This window comes from Podarcis melisellensis (assembly GCF_964234715.1).
Source record: "Podarcis melisellensis genome assembly, chromosome: 4".
NCBI lineage: Eukaryota > Metazoa > Chordata > Lepidosauria > Squamata > Lacertidae > Podarcis > Podarcis melisellensis.
Window position 1 is genome coordinate 40189389 of NC_138531.1, and position 16457 is coordinate 40205845.

The 16457-nt window shown below is 42.1% G+C and overlaps 1 protein-coding gene and 1 long non-coding RNA gene across 3 annotated transcripts in view; one reads left to right on the forward strand and one right to left on the reverse strand.

The window, feature by feature from the left end:
* The window catches only part of NHS (NHS actin remodeling regulator), a 242351-nt gene that overhangs the window by 110905 nt on the left and 114989 nt on the right, over nt 1–16457 (forward strand). The window lies entirely within an intron of this gene.
* LOC309368006 lies at nt 5466–8440 on the reverse strand. The gene is made up of 2 exons (XR_014167478.1): nt 8326–8440; nt 5466–7439 (listed from the first exon to the last, which is right to left on the reverse strand). It is a non-coding gene; the product is annotated as an uncharacterized lncRNA (long non-coding RNA).

The window sequence follows — 16457 nt, forward strand, 5'->3', positions numbered from 1 at the left end:
TGCTCTGAGTTAATTCAGAAGTCTGGGGGTAGTCACTGGAAACAAAGAGGATTCTATTTTTTTGCATTGTTCAATGAACATTTGTGAACATTGAAAAGGGGGTTGCACTCTTTTTTGTAAGGCTGAGAAAATAGATTTCCCAGTGTATTATTTAAAAAAAAAAATCAGGAAGAAGGCAGAAATGGTTCCTGTTCCTGTTGATACTTACTAAAGTAAACTCAGAAGGTTTTGGTAGCTGTAGTGAAAAAGGAAGATAGCTGTGGTTTATTTCTTGACCATATCAGATCCAGGGCAGTGTACAGCTTACATAGAGCTGAATACAATAAAAACATTGACAACATAAAACAGAGATAGTAGTGAAAGCATAAAGCAACACTGGTTGCTAGGGCTTTTTTTCAGCCAGAACTCACCGGAACTAAGTTCTGGCACCTCTCAGGTGAGCGCCATTGTCATTCTAAGAGAAGGAGAGAGGTGTTTGTGGTGAGTTCCGGCACCTTGCTTTCTAGAAAAAATAGCATTGCTGGTTGCGTTCCTTGGGGAAGGACTGTCGCTCAGTGGCTTTGCGTGCAGACAGTCCACGATTCAATCCCTGGCACCTCCCAAGTAGGGCTGAAAATGTCCCCTGACTGGTGGAGAACTTGCATTGGGCAGTGTAAAGCAGGGGTAGCCAACATGGTGTCCTTCAGATGCTGCTGGACTCAATCTCCCAAGCATTCTGAGGTTTTTCATACAACCAAGCAGTGTGTAAATTGTATGAAATAAGTAAAAAATAAACTCCTATCAGCCATTGGAGAAAGATGGTGGGAGTTGTCCAACATCTGGAGAGCACCACAATGTCTACCCTTGGTGTAGGATAGATGGAACAGTCATCGGATAGAAGGCAGCCTTCTATGTTCCATTACACCTTTCTTTTTTTAAAAAAAATGCCTAGATAAATAAAAATGGCTTAAACTGGTATTTGGATGCTTGTAAAGCAGGAGCCAGAATTGCCTCTTGAGAGAAGGGTATCCCAGAGCCACCACTGAAATAGTTGCTTCCTTTGTAATTTCAGAGTCCCCTTCTGATAAGGGATGTACTTGTGATAGGGCCTCAGTATGGTTGTAATGTAGCATGGAGCTGACTGCATCATTGGCAGTAATATATTTGAACCATGGCAACATGCATTTCCCCCCCTCCCCCCATCTCTGTTTCTTTGCCCATGAATTGAGTTCCCTGTGGCTTGCTAGGATAATTGTGAGTCCCACTAAGGAGTCTCTTTTTATCACCAAGGTTGCAAAGATGTGGGTACAAGATGACCAAGTTGTGTGTTTTGACAGGAAATCAAGCACTGGTTGCTCACAGCAGGTCACAGTAGTTTTGGCCATGTAAAATAGGTTAAGCAGACTTGCTTGGGTGTGATATAAGTCACCCAGAAGAGGTGGATGGGTGTGATATAAGTCACCCAGAAGAGGAGGATTTAAGGGTGCGGCCAGTTCCCCTGCACTGGGCATCAAGCCGAGAGGGTGCCCCAAGAGGCACCGCAATAATTATGTAGAATGGAAGGCTAGAGGCGGGGATGACAAATTTTGACATCACACAGGTTGCCACTGAAATCTGAAAGCCTCAAGTCCACCACTGCACCCAGACAGGAGTGGTTCATCAAGGTACAATAACTAGAGCAGGCTTCCTCAACTTTGGCCCTCCAGATGTTTTGAGACTACAATTCCCATCATCCCTCACCACTGGTCCTGCTAGTTGGGGATCATGGGAGTTGTAGGCCAAAAACATCTGGAGGGCCGAGGTTGCCTGAACTAGAGTGACATGGTTGAATCTTTGCTTTATATTCTTTCTAGACAAGCTTCAGAATACCTTTCTTTGATTTCCAAAGAAAAATTGAAGTCTGCAGGTATAACCATAAGACATTCAGTGCCCTACCTTAGGACAATTAATTACCTCTTACCTGACACACACCAGCTACGCACTTCCTACAAGAAACATTTGTGGTTGCAATGCCTTCTGCCTTGGCCACCTCAGTTCCATCAAATTTCTTTGGAAGTGTCATTCATTTTTATGTCACATTTTACTCAGGTGTGCCATTAAGTGTACACTTAGCAGGGACCTGTATCCAGTCAGAGCTCTCTGATTATTACCTGTATGATGCATGCAGACCATTCTCAAATAATGGTCCCATTCACAATTTTTCGGTGTATGCTTTAAAATATATTAGATTTTCACATATTGCTTATTTCTCATTGTAAAGGTATGTTTGAGATAGTAGACTAAAATGCAGGATTGTCTTCTTAAAGTGATTTCACCAAAACTTCCCACCAACTTTAAATTATATCAACAAGAATTTTTATTCCACTTAATCACCGCCATCTCTAAACAGTGTATGGGTTAAGGTTACCAGCCATTGTAGTATCAGAAAACTCCAAATTTTGTTGCAATGTAGCATAATTAACAGTAATTGCTCAAGACAGATTCTTGGCCAGAACAAAATAGCTTCCTGTGCAATTAATGAATAACAATTAACTGAACTGGTAAGGCAACCATGTGTTAAAATCAAGACCAGCATCTGTTCTCTGTTATCGCAGCTTGAAATTGGAGTAAACATACAGCGGATTTTGCAGTAGTATTTTCTTACTTGTTTGTTTTTCAATATTCCTACTTTCCTCAAATCGACTCACGGAGAATGGTCTCTGTGTTAAAGGTATGCAAGTTGCATAGGAAATGTTCTCCAAGAAGGAGCTTGTGCCTGCCACGAAATATTCAGGTAGATTTGCACCCCGAACCTCTGAATACTACAGCTGCAGTCCTACATTGCAGTCTAAACTGGGAGCAACAGAGCTGTGGAAAAATTGGATTCCGTTCACATTTTAAGGTTTCACAGTTTCTGAAACAATATGCAAACTTAAAACAGAAAAGTCTGCATATAGGTGCGTGTATTAGTGAAAATAATAGAAAATGCATTATAATAGGAGAGCTGCTTTGCAAAAAAAAATGTGCATATGAGACAAAACTTTATACAAAAATGTGTATATTAGGAGAAAATTGCATTGAAGTGCTGGAGGATTTTCATTATGACTTTAAAAACAACAACCATGAACTGGAGTGAAAATGTGAAGAACTGAATTTAAATTTGGGGAAATGAAAAACAGAGAACTGAAATCAACTCATCCTTAGTAATAGTATAGCATTAAATGGGGTGTCTTGTCTCCTCCCCATACCTGCTATGCAGCACTCCCTGCCAGCTCTTTCCCCCAATCAAGCAGAGAGGAACCAGATAGGTGCCTTTGCTGGCTTCTTAACTAGAAGTGATACTCCCAGGAATTTCTTGCCAGGAAGAATTGAATGTATAGTTTTCCCTGCCTCCTGATTCCATTGTGGAGAAGGGGAAACCACAGATCCCTTGCTCCCTGTAATGAAATGATGCTCTTGAGCCATGACAGCCACAAGAAGCATAGACAGGCATACGATCTCACTCACTCACTCTGCCATGTCCATATGATGCTGGTTTGAGCTGGCTACTATCACATGCTCCTCTCTTGCACTTATTTGTGCGCCATTCTCCTTCCACCTGTGCTGCTGTTTTCACTACACCCCTAAAAATGAGGTGGGCAAGGGATCAGAACTGCTCAGAAGCCTGTGATTTTACTGCCACCTACACAGATCATGGGACATGGGAGGTGCTGTGGGTTAAACCACAGAGCCTAGGACTGGCTGATCAGAAGGTCAGCGGTTCGAATCCCCACGACGGGGTGAGCTCCCGTTGTTTGGTACCTGCTTCTGCCCACCTAGCAGTTCGAAAGCACATCAAAGTGCAAGTAGATAAATAGGTACCGCTCTGGCGGGAAGGTAAACGGCGTTTCCATGAGCTGCTCTGGTTTGCCAGAAGCGGCTTAGTCATGCTGGCCACATGACCCAGAAGCTGTATGCCGGCTCCCTCGGCCAATAAAGCAACATGAGCGCCGCAACCCCAGAGTTGGCCATGACTGGACCTAATGGTCAGGGGTCCCTTTACCTTTACTCAGATCACCTGGCAGAGCGAATCAGACCAACAGGTACTGATACTAACTGCTCTCCACAGTGATATATTTTTATGACGACAGTGGTATACTGTACTAATATTTTTTTTATTAAAAATTACATTAATTAAAACCTGTCACCTACGGAAGTCTGCATCATCCTAGCATCGGTTGCTGTCTTTGGGGTTACTTGGGCAAGGCTCTTTCTCCCTTTTCTGATTACATTGGGATCCATGTGAGTTTCCTAATCTAAACCTACAACTTCTTTCTGGCACTCGAAAAATGAGTATTTAGAACAACATTGCACAGCAGCCACAGCCTTGCCTGGTGAGTAAGCCGTTAAAAAGAATAATAATACTGCGCTATTTTGTAAAAATGCAGAAACCTGCAGACAATTACAGTAATAGACTCTAAAAGTCAGCCAAGGTGCACCATGCATTTTTAGTAAATGTGGTCCCATCTGCACTTGAGAATAGTTCTGTCACTGTCGCTATGGTAATATCCCTAAAAGTAGGTAGACAGAATGTTTAATGTCTAAGCAGCCTCACTTCTGCGGCAGACTGAGGACCCCCCCTCCTTCCCACCACACTGTCAAATCTTCTATCAAGTAAATACACCTTAATCAGGCCTCTAGTACATTTTCTTGTGAATGAAAAACCACTGCAAGTGAGAAAAGTGGGAGGACAGACGTAGAATGCCAGGTCTGTGGGTTCTTTTTCTTTATGTGTTTTTTCCCCCTTTTTTGAGTAGAGGTCAGCAAAGCCTGTACCATTGAATTAAAAAAAAAAAAGGAACGAGAGAAAGAAAGAAAAAAGCCCAAGTTCAGCTCCTTTCAGTTGTGTGGCTGCTGTCAGAAGGATTTGCCCAGCTTTGGAGGGTTTTGTTTAGGGGGATTGACTGATTTATTAGAGACAATGATTGGCCGGCTGCTGGGGTGCAGAGCAGCAGGAGACAGGAAAATGGCTGGTGAATTGATGCAGTCACTGAGCAGATGGAGGGATCAGCCAGAGAAACAAAAGTAAAGCTGCTACTAGCACATTGTTGTGGGGAAAGAGAATGGAATTGACCATTGGTGCAAGGCCAAGGGGAAAACTTCCTGGCTACAACCAGCATGTTTGTGTGTGTGTGTGTGTCTCTGTGTGTGAGAGAGAGATCACTCTCTGGACAGGAACAAGAAGGCTCCTGTGAGTTATGGCATGCAGACAGATGTACGTTCCTGCCTGCCACTCTAACTGCTGCTGCTACCTGGTCTTCAGCTCAATGGTTTGGAGGCAAAACCACACCATGGCGTGAGAAACAGTTTGAGTGTGTGTGTGTGTGTGTGTGTTTGCTTCTGTGTGTATGTACTGTTATTATGTAGCTCTTTTTTCTTATTTGGGGTCTAGTGTATGGCATTGTAGCTTGAGGGTGATTCAGAATCAGTTAGATTTAAAACTAGGTTATTTTTCAACAGCTAATGAATGTCTTCCAAATATATTCCATTTATTCGAGCTCGTTCCTGATTAGGCCGCAGGGGGATTTGCCATGCATTTCTACAGTATTGAGTGACTGAGGAGAGTATTTAATTATTTATTTAGGTTTTTGGATACTGCCGTTCCCAACAGTGACAAGGAGATGTACAGCAAAATAAAATACAACAAAAGCCAATCCATCGAAATCGATTCACATAAAATACCCACAAGTAATATAGTAGCAGTGTCATACTTGAAGTAGACGTCACTTCAGCTGTCACTTAAATGAATGCATTGCAGAGGCAAGGCACCCTTCTGTAGGGAGATCATTGCACAGCCATGGATCCACTACAGCGAGCTTTCAACTCCTCAAACCGGGCAGATCTCACAGTCCCTTTCACCACATGGAAATGTTCAGCTGGATGTCTACTAGAGAATGCATTGATGGCAGAGAAGTAAATCTTTTCACCACCACCACCACAACATGGTAGGCATGAAGATCCTAGGATTTGTGCCACCTACCCTCTCTCTCTATGGTTTCATTGTTTTCAGCTTCCCAGAATTCCAGTGAGCTCTCTGAGTTCCTCAGTGCCAGAGCGGGCACCTAGGTGTGATCCTGTCAAGAGCCCTTTCAGCCTCCAAAGGAGTTCCGGCCAGGAGTTATGAGTCTACTGGATGGACAAGACTGAAGATGCATTGTCAATATTTAGAAGGAACAGTTTTTTCCCTTTCTCTTTTACTAGACTACATAGTAAAAGTAGCATAACAATGGTGCTTATTTGGTTATATTGTGACATTCCAGATGTGCCCTTGCCTTATTCCCTCTGGTGAGTGGCAAGGCCTCCTGAGTGATCAGGCAAGCAGCAGAGTCTCCTTAACTCCACTTCTGTCCATTAGTATCCCTTTAAAGCCAGGCGTTTGTGATAGCCCCATGGCATACCACTTGGGTTACAGCTTCTGGCTCAGTAGAGTTGATTTTCACCAAGGTTTCACCCCTTAGAAATACGTATTTCCCAGATTTAATGGGATTCTTTATTCAGGTCTGAAATGTAGACTATTGTTGCAACTGACACTTTTGTGAAAGCAGAGCTGGCCCTATCATTTGACAGAGGGAAGCAATCACTTCAAGTGGAAGGTGTCTGGGGGACAGCAACAATAGCCTGCAGCTATTCTTCTGGAGCACCCCAGCCATTCTTTCTCTTGCCTTTCCTGTGACACTATGGCCTGGTGCCTCAAATGATGCTCTGACATCACTGGCGTTGAAATGAAATTCAAATGCCCGTTCAGTTGGCTTCTGGGCATGGAGCGGGAAGCGGGGGCCCTCTTGTACTTCGCCTCAGACAACAAAATGTCTTGGGCCAGTGCTGTGTGAGACATTGTTTTCCTATAGATCACATTTTCAGAGGTTAAAAGGAGCATGTTTCACTTTTTTAATGGATGCCCGGCAAATTATATATCTTAGCTGTGAGGCATTTTCTCCCCCTGGGACCCATTCATTCAACAATCTTGGAACTTCACAGGGCCTCTAGGATTGGAATATACATCTGGATGCCAGGTTTCTAAATCAGTAGCTGTGCTGTTCCTGTATAGGTGTGGAGGTGGGGGAAGATAATGAATGGTGAAGTTCAAATTGCATGGTAAATGATTGAAAGGAATACAGGCCAGTCCCTTTTGCTGGGACTTCTTCATTGGAAGCCACCAATCTGCCAGTTGCCATTTTGGATGCTAGATACATGGGACCACAGCTTGGCACTGATACAGATAGCCACATATAATTATTAGTTGTGGTCAAAATACACACAGTCTTCTTGCTTTATACTTCTCTGGAAGAAGTATTTGAAGAATTCCGGACCAGAGTGATACGGTTGTCTTTGGCATCTGGAACTCTTGGGAATCCAAATGGCAGGCTGGTCTGTTGTGTGCATTTACTGTTGCCATCTCTATATCCATTTCTTCTTATGCCCACAGCAAGCATGGACTGACCCTGAGAGAACGGAATACTTACAAGATGTGGAAATCATAGCAAGTGCCCCTTTTTCCAAATGGCTCCATATGTTGCATGTCCATTTTGATCCAGGAAAATTGCATTGTGTCTCAAAGAAAGCCCCCTTAACAACTAAAGAGATAGTGATTTAATTTTCATAGGTCTTATTTTTGAACATTTAAAAAAATGTTCCTAATAGGTAGCACTGGTGATTTACTCTCAGAGAACTCTGTTAACAATAGGTTCCTTTTATGAGGAAGCCATTTTCATCCATCTTTTTACATGAAACATGAAAACGATTTTGCTTAGGCAAGCCTATCCAGACATGCAGAAGTTACATGCATTTTAATCTGTTTTCAGCTTCTTAGTATTGAAATGTTTTTAGGTATCACTTGTTAACTGTCTTTTATTGGTGATTTTAATGTTTCCTTTTATTTGTAAACTGCTTTGATATGTTCTTATAATCAGACAGAATATAAATTTTTCTAAAATAAAATAACGTGAGACAAATTATCATGGATGTCAAAACACTGTAAAGCCTTCCTTCCATTGGACATTGAAATATAGGGGTCTTTTTTTAGACCCATGCTATTAAGCCATTTATGCCCTCTCCCCTATTTTCACACACTGCAGCTGCTGCTGAGAGATTCCACATGAACGCTTAATTCTTTCAGTTGCTCAACTCGGGTAAAATATTTCCAATGGAAACTATTAACAGCCAATCTATTTTTATCTCTCGTTGCCGCTTGTTTTCTTTGTCTTAGAAAAGAAAATGCTACTAGTTCTCACTTTGGATGGGACATGTCCAAGCACTCATTCAGAGGCACCAAAGCTGTTGTCAGGTGGTTGGGAAGACCCAATCAAGCCCGGAGCTGGTAGTCCTCACCTTATAATAAAGGATCAAGCATGTTTGTGTGAATATCTTCTCTCCCTTGCCACATTTGGTGGTTGTGGGGAGTGGTTTAGGGATGAGTGCAGGAAATAAGTAGATAGGAACCTGGGTGGCGAAAGAAGAGGAATTTTGCAAACCTAGATATTGTGACATCATTGGGAAAAGAAGTGGATATGTGGTCTTAAGACTTTTGGAACAAAAAAAAATCCTTCCAGTAGCACCTTAAAGACCAACTAAGTTAGTTCTTGGTATGAGCTTTCGTGTGCATGCACACTTCTTCAGATACTTCTTCAGATACTTCTTCAGGTATCTGAAGAAGTGTGCATGCACACGAAAGCTCATACCAAGAACTAACTTAGTTGGTCTTTAAGGTGCTACTGGAAGGAATTTTTTTTGTTTTGACTATGGCAGACCAACACGGCTACCTATCTGTAACTAAGACTTTTGGAGATTGGGATGGGGCTTACATTAAAATTTTTGCAAAGAGATTAAGGTGTTGTTTTGGAGTTTGCAAACTTTGGGTTGGTGCTCTGAAAAGCCATGGAACTGCATCTAGGTCTGTTCAGCTTTCTTCAAGTGTTACATTGAACGTCACTGGCACTATTATGTTTAATTGGGCTCATAATGGTTGTTCTAGAACAACCTGGTCACAAACCTCCAAGTTGCTTTTGTGAGCAATTAGCAATGCAAATAGGATGGTGGTGGTCATCAGTGGCAGACTTTGGGCTTCTCCAGTTCATTGGCTTCCTGCGCAGCACCTCCCCCTCAGCCTCTCGCCTTCCATTGCTCGTTATTGTCGCAGCTTGGCGCCCAGTAAGTGCAAACTGGTCACACACACCTAAATCTGCCTCTGGTGGTCATTGAGGGAGTTGGGTATGTTTAGCCTGAAGAAGAGAAGGTGATAGGATAATAATCTTCAAATATCTGAAGGTCTGCCAGATGGAAGATATGGAGCAAGTTCTGCTGCTCCAGAGGGTAGGCCCTGATCTAATGGCTTCAAAGGAGAAGAAATGAGATTCCAACTAAACATTTGGACAAACTTTCTGATGGTAAGAGCTGTTCAACAGTGGAATGAATGTACTACATCGGAAAGTGGCGGACTCTCCTCAATTGGAGCTTTTAAAGCAGAGGGTGGATGACCATCTGGCAGGTATTCTTTAGTTGTGATTCCTACATTGCATGAGGTTGGACTAGGTGACTCCTGGGGTCCCTTCCAACCTTATACATTGGTACCTTAGGTTAAGAACTTAATTCGTTCTGCAGGTCCGTTCTTAACCTGAAACTGTTCTTAACCTGAAGCACCACTTTAGCTAATAGGGCCTCCCACTGCCGCTGTGCCGCCACTGTGCAATTTCTGTTCTCATCCTGAAGCAAAGTTCTTAACCTGAGGTACTATTTCTGGGTTAGCAGAGTCTGTAACCTGAAGCGTCTGTAACCTGAAGCGTCTGTAACCCGAGGTACCACTGTAGTTTTCAGGTGAATTGTGCCAGTTGACTGTATCTTCTTTCTACAGAAGGATACACCACTGCATGAAAGTCCTATAGTGATCATGCTGTATTTTTAATACTTTTTTATATTACAAAACCAAATGTCCTCTCCCCAATTCAGTTGCATAGCAATTAGGATAGCAGAATAGCAGTTCAGCATCCTGTTAACAGAATGGCCAACCAGATGCCTATGAGAAGCCTGCGAGCACAATTCCTAGCCACCCAAAAAGCCTAATCTTCACAGGGGAATGAATGACCCTGTAAAAGCAAGGGAGGAGTTGGGGGCCACACTTTTAGCACAGGTAGAGCTCTATGTGTGTTGACTTTATGCTAGATGATTTAAGCAGGGATTTTCAAGCCCTCATAGCACCACCCAAAGAACAGCTGTCTGCAGAATATCGTGGACCCACCTATAATCACCTCCAGGGGAGGCACCAGCAATTCAAAGGTAGCGTTGCCATGAAAGAGTTGCAATGATGGGTCTGACAACCAAATCCTAATCCTGAGGAGAATTAAGTATAGAAGCATGCTTGCAACTCAGCATTCTTAGAATTACAGCTTTACCTAGAAATCCAGTGTCTTAAAAGGTGTTCCTTTATGTGCCATATGCTTTGAAACTTTTCTGTTATCTTTATTCTCCCTTCCCCTTAAATCTATGGTACGAACTACCCTGCCGTTTATTTATTCAGGTGGTGGTGGATTGTCACGACCAGCCTGTGCGGTATAGCAACATTGAGCATGAGTATGCTTTGAATTAAAAGAGTGATGACATGAAAGATTAACTCTTTCCTCTTATCCACACCCTTTCCCTTGCACCCCCACCCCATAATGTCGTCACCACAAAAATAAAGAATTCCAGAGCCCACACAGGAAACATTTCTTCATTCCTCCATGTTATCGTTACATCCTGATTGCCAAATACAACAGGAATCAGACTAAGTGCTGTGGATTATGAGTGACAAAAACAATCCATTATTTCATGGCTCCTCCCATAGGCTCCTGACCTCCACAGTTATCCAGTCAGCTTGTGCTCTTTGGCTGCAAAGTTCAGCGTGCATGCAGCTCAGTGTAGTTGTTTTCTACTTTACAATGAGCCTTCCCCCTTCCAACTTTTTGCACTGGAAACAGCAGGTGTACTTATCTTTAAATCATGTGAAGATTTAGTGTACTGTTTACCCTCTCACCCTGGGCTATATACCTTTTATATTGCATAAGTGTATGCAATTAAAAGCTCATTTGGTTCAATAACCAATAATGGTTCCTCCCCATTGCTACTCAGTGCAGTTGGCCAGAGTGGCTTTCTCTCAATGCTACTCGTGCACTTGGTCACAGTCAGGAATAATGGGCCATTCATCCCATAGGAAGCAGTAAGCTCAGTCAAAGTGATCAGACTACTGTAGAATACAAGCTGTTCTTAACTACAACCAGGCTTTTGTGGGGCTCAGGAAGTGTAGGAATAGGACTATTCTTCATTGATGTCCTGCTTCTGGGTGTGGCTAATATAAAATACAGCAAGTCAAAGACAGGTATTTGTGGTGATTTTTTGTTGGTGAACAAGAAAGGCTTTCTGGATTGTGAATGCGGAATGTGCCGTACTCCATGTGTCTAGCTGGTTTTAAATGAGATCCAGATACCTTTCTTACACCTGTAAAAAGTCAGACTAGTGATCTGTGTGTGTGTGTGTGTGTGTGTGTGTGTGTGTGTGTGCATGGAATGGAATGGAATGGAATGGCGTATCAACAAACACCAGCCCAGTTGACCTTGCTTAGCTTTATAACAAATATCTGCCAGCATTTGGTTTTTATTAAACATGAACCATGACAACAGACATGAGGGATCTGTAGGATGAAAAGAAATAGGAAAAGAAGGAAACCTTGTTTGTATACCTTATGGCACAGCTCCAGTTTAGACTAGGTTTCCAATGGCATAACAGTTTGCTTGAGCAAAATTATTGGGAAAGATTTACAATCCATATAAAATGTCAAGTTTACACAATTTGTTTCAGATATTTTGGCTGCCTTGTGTGTATGCGTGGGTGGGATAACATAGCTGATGCCATTTTATAAATAAAGACTGGTCTCTTTTTTAAGTTGCAATAGCTGAGAAGTTCTTCACACCCCAAAATTGGGTTCCTCATCCTATGGAAAGACAGGCATGTGAATGCATGAGGAACTTCCATGCACAGTATAAAGAATACACCATCTATAGCCTTCCACAGGTGGATACATAGCAGTTGAATTAACAAAGTTTATAGTGTGGAATGGACTGGTGAAGGTTTTGATGTGTTTAAACAAAAGCATGTTTGACCCAGATAATCATGCAACTGTGTGGCCTCTGTGGCAGAAGCTGTCACATAACTGTAGTGCTTATTGCTAATTCACCTAGAGGTAACGGAGCAGAGGCCTATAAATTATATTTGCAAAAATGCTTCCCTGTCATTCTTGCTTCCATGACTGCCTGCCCACCCCCACCCTCAAAAAGTGGCTCTACAGAGAAATGCCAGATGCCAAGCTTGCCTATGTGCCATCATGTACCAAGTCTTCACTGGAATCCCTCATCCCAGTGGCTGAGTCAAAGATGCTCACCTGTCCATTGTTGTTGTTGTTGCTGAAGGCAAATCTTGTTTGGTGTTGTTATTCAGAGTAATATTTGGAAGCCTTCCCTCTTGCACCTAGTCAAACTTCCCTGTAGAATATATCAAGGATGGGGAACCTGTGGCCCTTCCCCATGTTGCTAGATTCCAACCCTCACCATCCGCAGCCAGCATGGCTAATTGTCAGGGAGTGAAGAGAGTTGTAGGCCACAATATCTGTAGGGCACCATGATGGCTACCCCTGGGTTTATGGCCTTTGCTCTGGAGATTGTATGTCTTTTTATATTCTTTGTTGTTGTCATTAGCTTACTTTCCTCCCCGTTTCTCTTGTTCCTTGATGGACCACACCAGATAGCAAGGCTCCTTGTTGCCTTCATCACATTAAGGAAAGAGGTCTCCCCATTCCCTTAGGAATGCAGGCTGAGAAATGTTGCTGACTTCTGACGGGAGCAAGGCAGGGCTGCAAGTCCCTTCAGGCTACACAAACTCACAACCAAGCTGCAAGAGGAGCTGGGCTGCCTGCATCTGGCATTAAGCAAACTGACTTTATTTATTTATTTATTTATTTATTTATTTATTTAGAGAGGCTGGAAAGTCAGGAGGCCACGTTGTTTAGAACTACGCTCTGTTCCTACAAGAAGAGGAGTCCCACTTGATCTAAAATGTAAGGCGAAGGCTAGAGCAAGGTGATATAATAAGGATTTAAACACTGCTCCTGTACACAATGGCAGCAAAAATTAGAGCGCTGCCTGGAGACCTACTTACTGCGCAGGGTCAAAGCTGCTGACTAGTGTGAGCAATCCAGATTGATTGAGAGTCTCTTCACTCTTTATGCAGCTACTCTACTTGTTTACTGCAGATCATAAATAATATCTGTGCTGTGTTTAAAAGAAGAACAAAAAAAGAGAGATCAGAACAAATGGTATAAAAATGCCAACTAGATATCTAATTATAAGGTGTCACCTCACGAGAAAGTTTCCTGCAATAGCAGGATTTTCAGTGGACACCTCAAAGGCCTCACTGATGGTTCCAGTCCAGCTTCTCAGCTTCTGTAATCTAAGGGGCCACCATGTTAAAAGCACTATTGTAAGTAGATAAATCTGATACAGTTGGGTGCCGTCAACCATGTCTCCATTGCAGACTTTAAGGGCAGGGCAGGGGTACTGTAAGGAGTAAGGCGGTCTTTGCAATACACTGCTGCCTGGTATGCTTTACATACCAACAGAAAAACCTTGAACTTGGCTTAGTAGCAGATTGGCAGCCAACACACATCTCTCAGCACAGAGGTTATATGATGGCTGATGCATTACACCAATTGAACTTTATTAGTGCTTGGACCACCAGTTGTACAATAGCCCCACATGTTGGCCTTTACTCCATGTTCCGCTGGATCCATATGTAAAGAGTAGATGCACATTACATTTTGCCCTTTAAATTCCAAGACAACACCAACGTTATGGCCAACATGATTGCTATGTGAAGCAGCTATAGTGTTTGTGGCAGGCAGCCTTTACAACCTTTTGGAGATGAAATGTTTAGAGGTTTCTTGTAAGTGAAGCCTATAGAAGAGTTTGCTTGATCTCTATGGATCACTCTTCCAGCCCAGGTTTGCCAGTTCTGTTGATCACACATGGCAAAGGGTGTGGGTAGTTTGGAGGAATAAATTGGGCGGGTTGGAGTCACGCAACAGTATTTGTGTATATTAGGTCACACAAGATAGAATCTGGTTATCTAGCAGAGATAGTTAAATCCAGAAGATTTCAAATTATTTAAAAGCTGCTATATGTTTTGTCTTAAAATGTGAGCGTGAGAGAGAGTGCAAAACTATTTAATGAAGTGGTTTCTGCAAATCTACAAATTTGGGACTGAGAGAGAGGCCCAGAAAAAGCCTTTGATTTAAACCTTCAAAATAATGGTGCACTGAAACATCCAAGATCTTCATAATGTCTATGCAGACAGCATGCTCCCCCACCTCCACCCCACCAGACTGCTTTTTGAAGTTTGTTTATATGTCTACTGAGCTGACAAGTTATGGGATTCCTTTTACCCTATTATTATGTTCCCTAGTACACAACATCTTAATTATTGGACACTCTCCAAATACTTTTTCTTTTGAAGAGCCTTCCATCAACGGGAAAAGCAGCAGATAATAGTCCTTAAGCGGAGTTAAACGCAACATGATGACTACAAATGCATTCTTGTGGCTTAAGTCTGGGCTGATTTCATTTAGTGTTAAAAACATTGGCTTGGAAAAAAGCAGGGGCATTTTACACTGCCGATAGGGCATTCCCAAGCTAAACCTCAGATGTTTCGGTGGTGGTTATCTATTTGGAGCAAAGAGAGGCTCTCACCCTGACTACAACAAAAATAATTTTTGCAGACTTCAAAAAACCATTTATTGGAGTAAGGATTTGCACAAACACTTTCTTGTGTTTTGATTGACATCTCATAGTAAACCATAACTTGAAATGTTAGATGATGGTAATACATGCAGACTAAGGGCTGGTTGATGCAACCATTATTTATGATGATTAACAGCTATTCAAACCGCCACTTTATGGGGCTTCCATTCAAGGAAAAAAGCAGCACCCAGCACCTCTTCCCTCTTTTCGATTTCTCCTGTTGATATAATTTTTCAGAATTTGGGCAGATACCTAACTGGCTTAAACTTTCATGGCTCCTTCTGCTTGTTTTATATTGTTTAAAAGCATTTTATTTATTTATTTATTGAAATAAATACATCCATTTACTTTTTAAGTGATAAAAACAGGGGCAGGGGAGCTTGATCATACAATAAGGAATAGGATAGATATTCCCTACTTTAATATTGCGATTAAAAGGGATGGAGAGTACGATCTTTAGAAGGGTCCTAGCTTCTAGGATAAGAATTTTTCGAGATTCATCCGAATTTAGCTACTACCCCTCATCCAAAATATATGCATACGTACCCTCTCCCTTCCACCTTCCCCCAGGTGCCAATGTCTGTTTTCTCCAGACTTTGTTGTCATATGACAAGCCAGGCCGGCAAGCTGAAAGGTGACTGCTGGAATCTTCCCATTCCTCTCAGCTGTCAAGTTGATTCAGCTCAAGACCTGGCCTGTGGAAAGCTGTGCATAAGAGGCTGAGGCCGTGTGCGCTGTTTTCCCACTGATGTATAATTCCTGGCAGAATGGTTACAGTTGCTGTGTTTGAGGAACAGAAATTTTGATTAATAGAATAGACAGGAAGTAGATTGGGGGGGGAGGAGAATCCGCCTCCCACACACTGTGTCTTGCCTTTTTTTGAGAAGATCAGGAACAATAGTATCCTTGAGCTAAATTTTTCAGGAACTGTCTCTTCTTCTCTATTGTTGGGGCACTGAGAGGGTTCCCACAAGGCAGAAATGCAGCACGGTATCTAGATAGACAGCTAAGTGACTGCTGTTTCCCCAGCCCTCTGGAGCAGATTTAAGGGACATGGGGGGCATGGGGGGGAAAGGAGAGGATTCAGAAATTACCACCCATAGCCTTGGAAGAAGGTTGTTCTTACCTTATTGCCCTTTTACCTGCAAGACAACTACCCTTGTCATTAGGAATAGATGAATCTGGCCATTTTGGTTTCTATCAGTTTCTCATTTTTTTCCCAAAGCTTACGTTCATTTTTGGATTATACACATGTTCATGCTCATTTTCCCCAAAAGACACATTTTTGTACCTAATTCTGTATGCAATTATCATTAACATCATTAACAATATACTGCCTAATATTTTATTTATTTATTATATTTATATCCCACCCTTCTTCCACGACGCAGCAGGGTGGCAGTTTTTCCAATCATTTTCTCTCAATACATTGCAGTTTTGTATATGTGTTTCTCTACTAAATACAAAATAATAAGTTTTTAAAAATGTTATTAACATAAAATCAAACACTCAAATTAAACAAATGTATTAAAAGTTACAAAACATAGCAGCAGTACAGAGGTTGCATTTTCCAAATAGAGATCAGATAATGTAGAAAAATAAAAGTAGCAAAACACATCGTAAAAGCCAGATTTTGTGATTTGG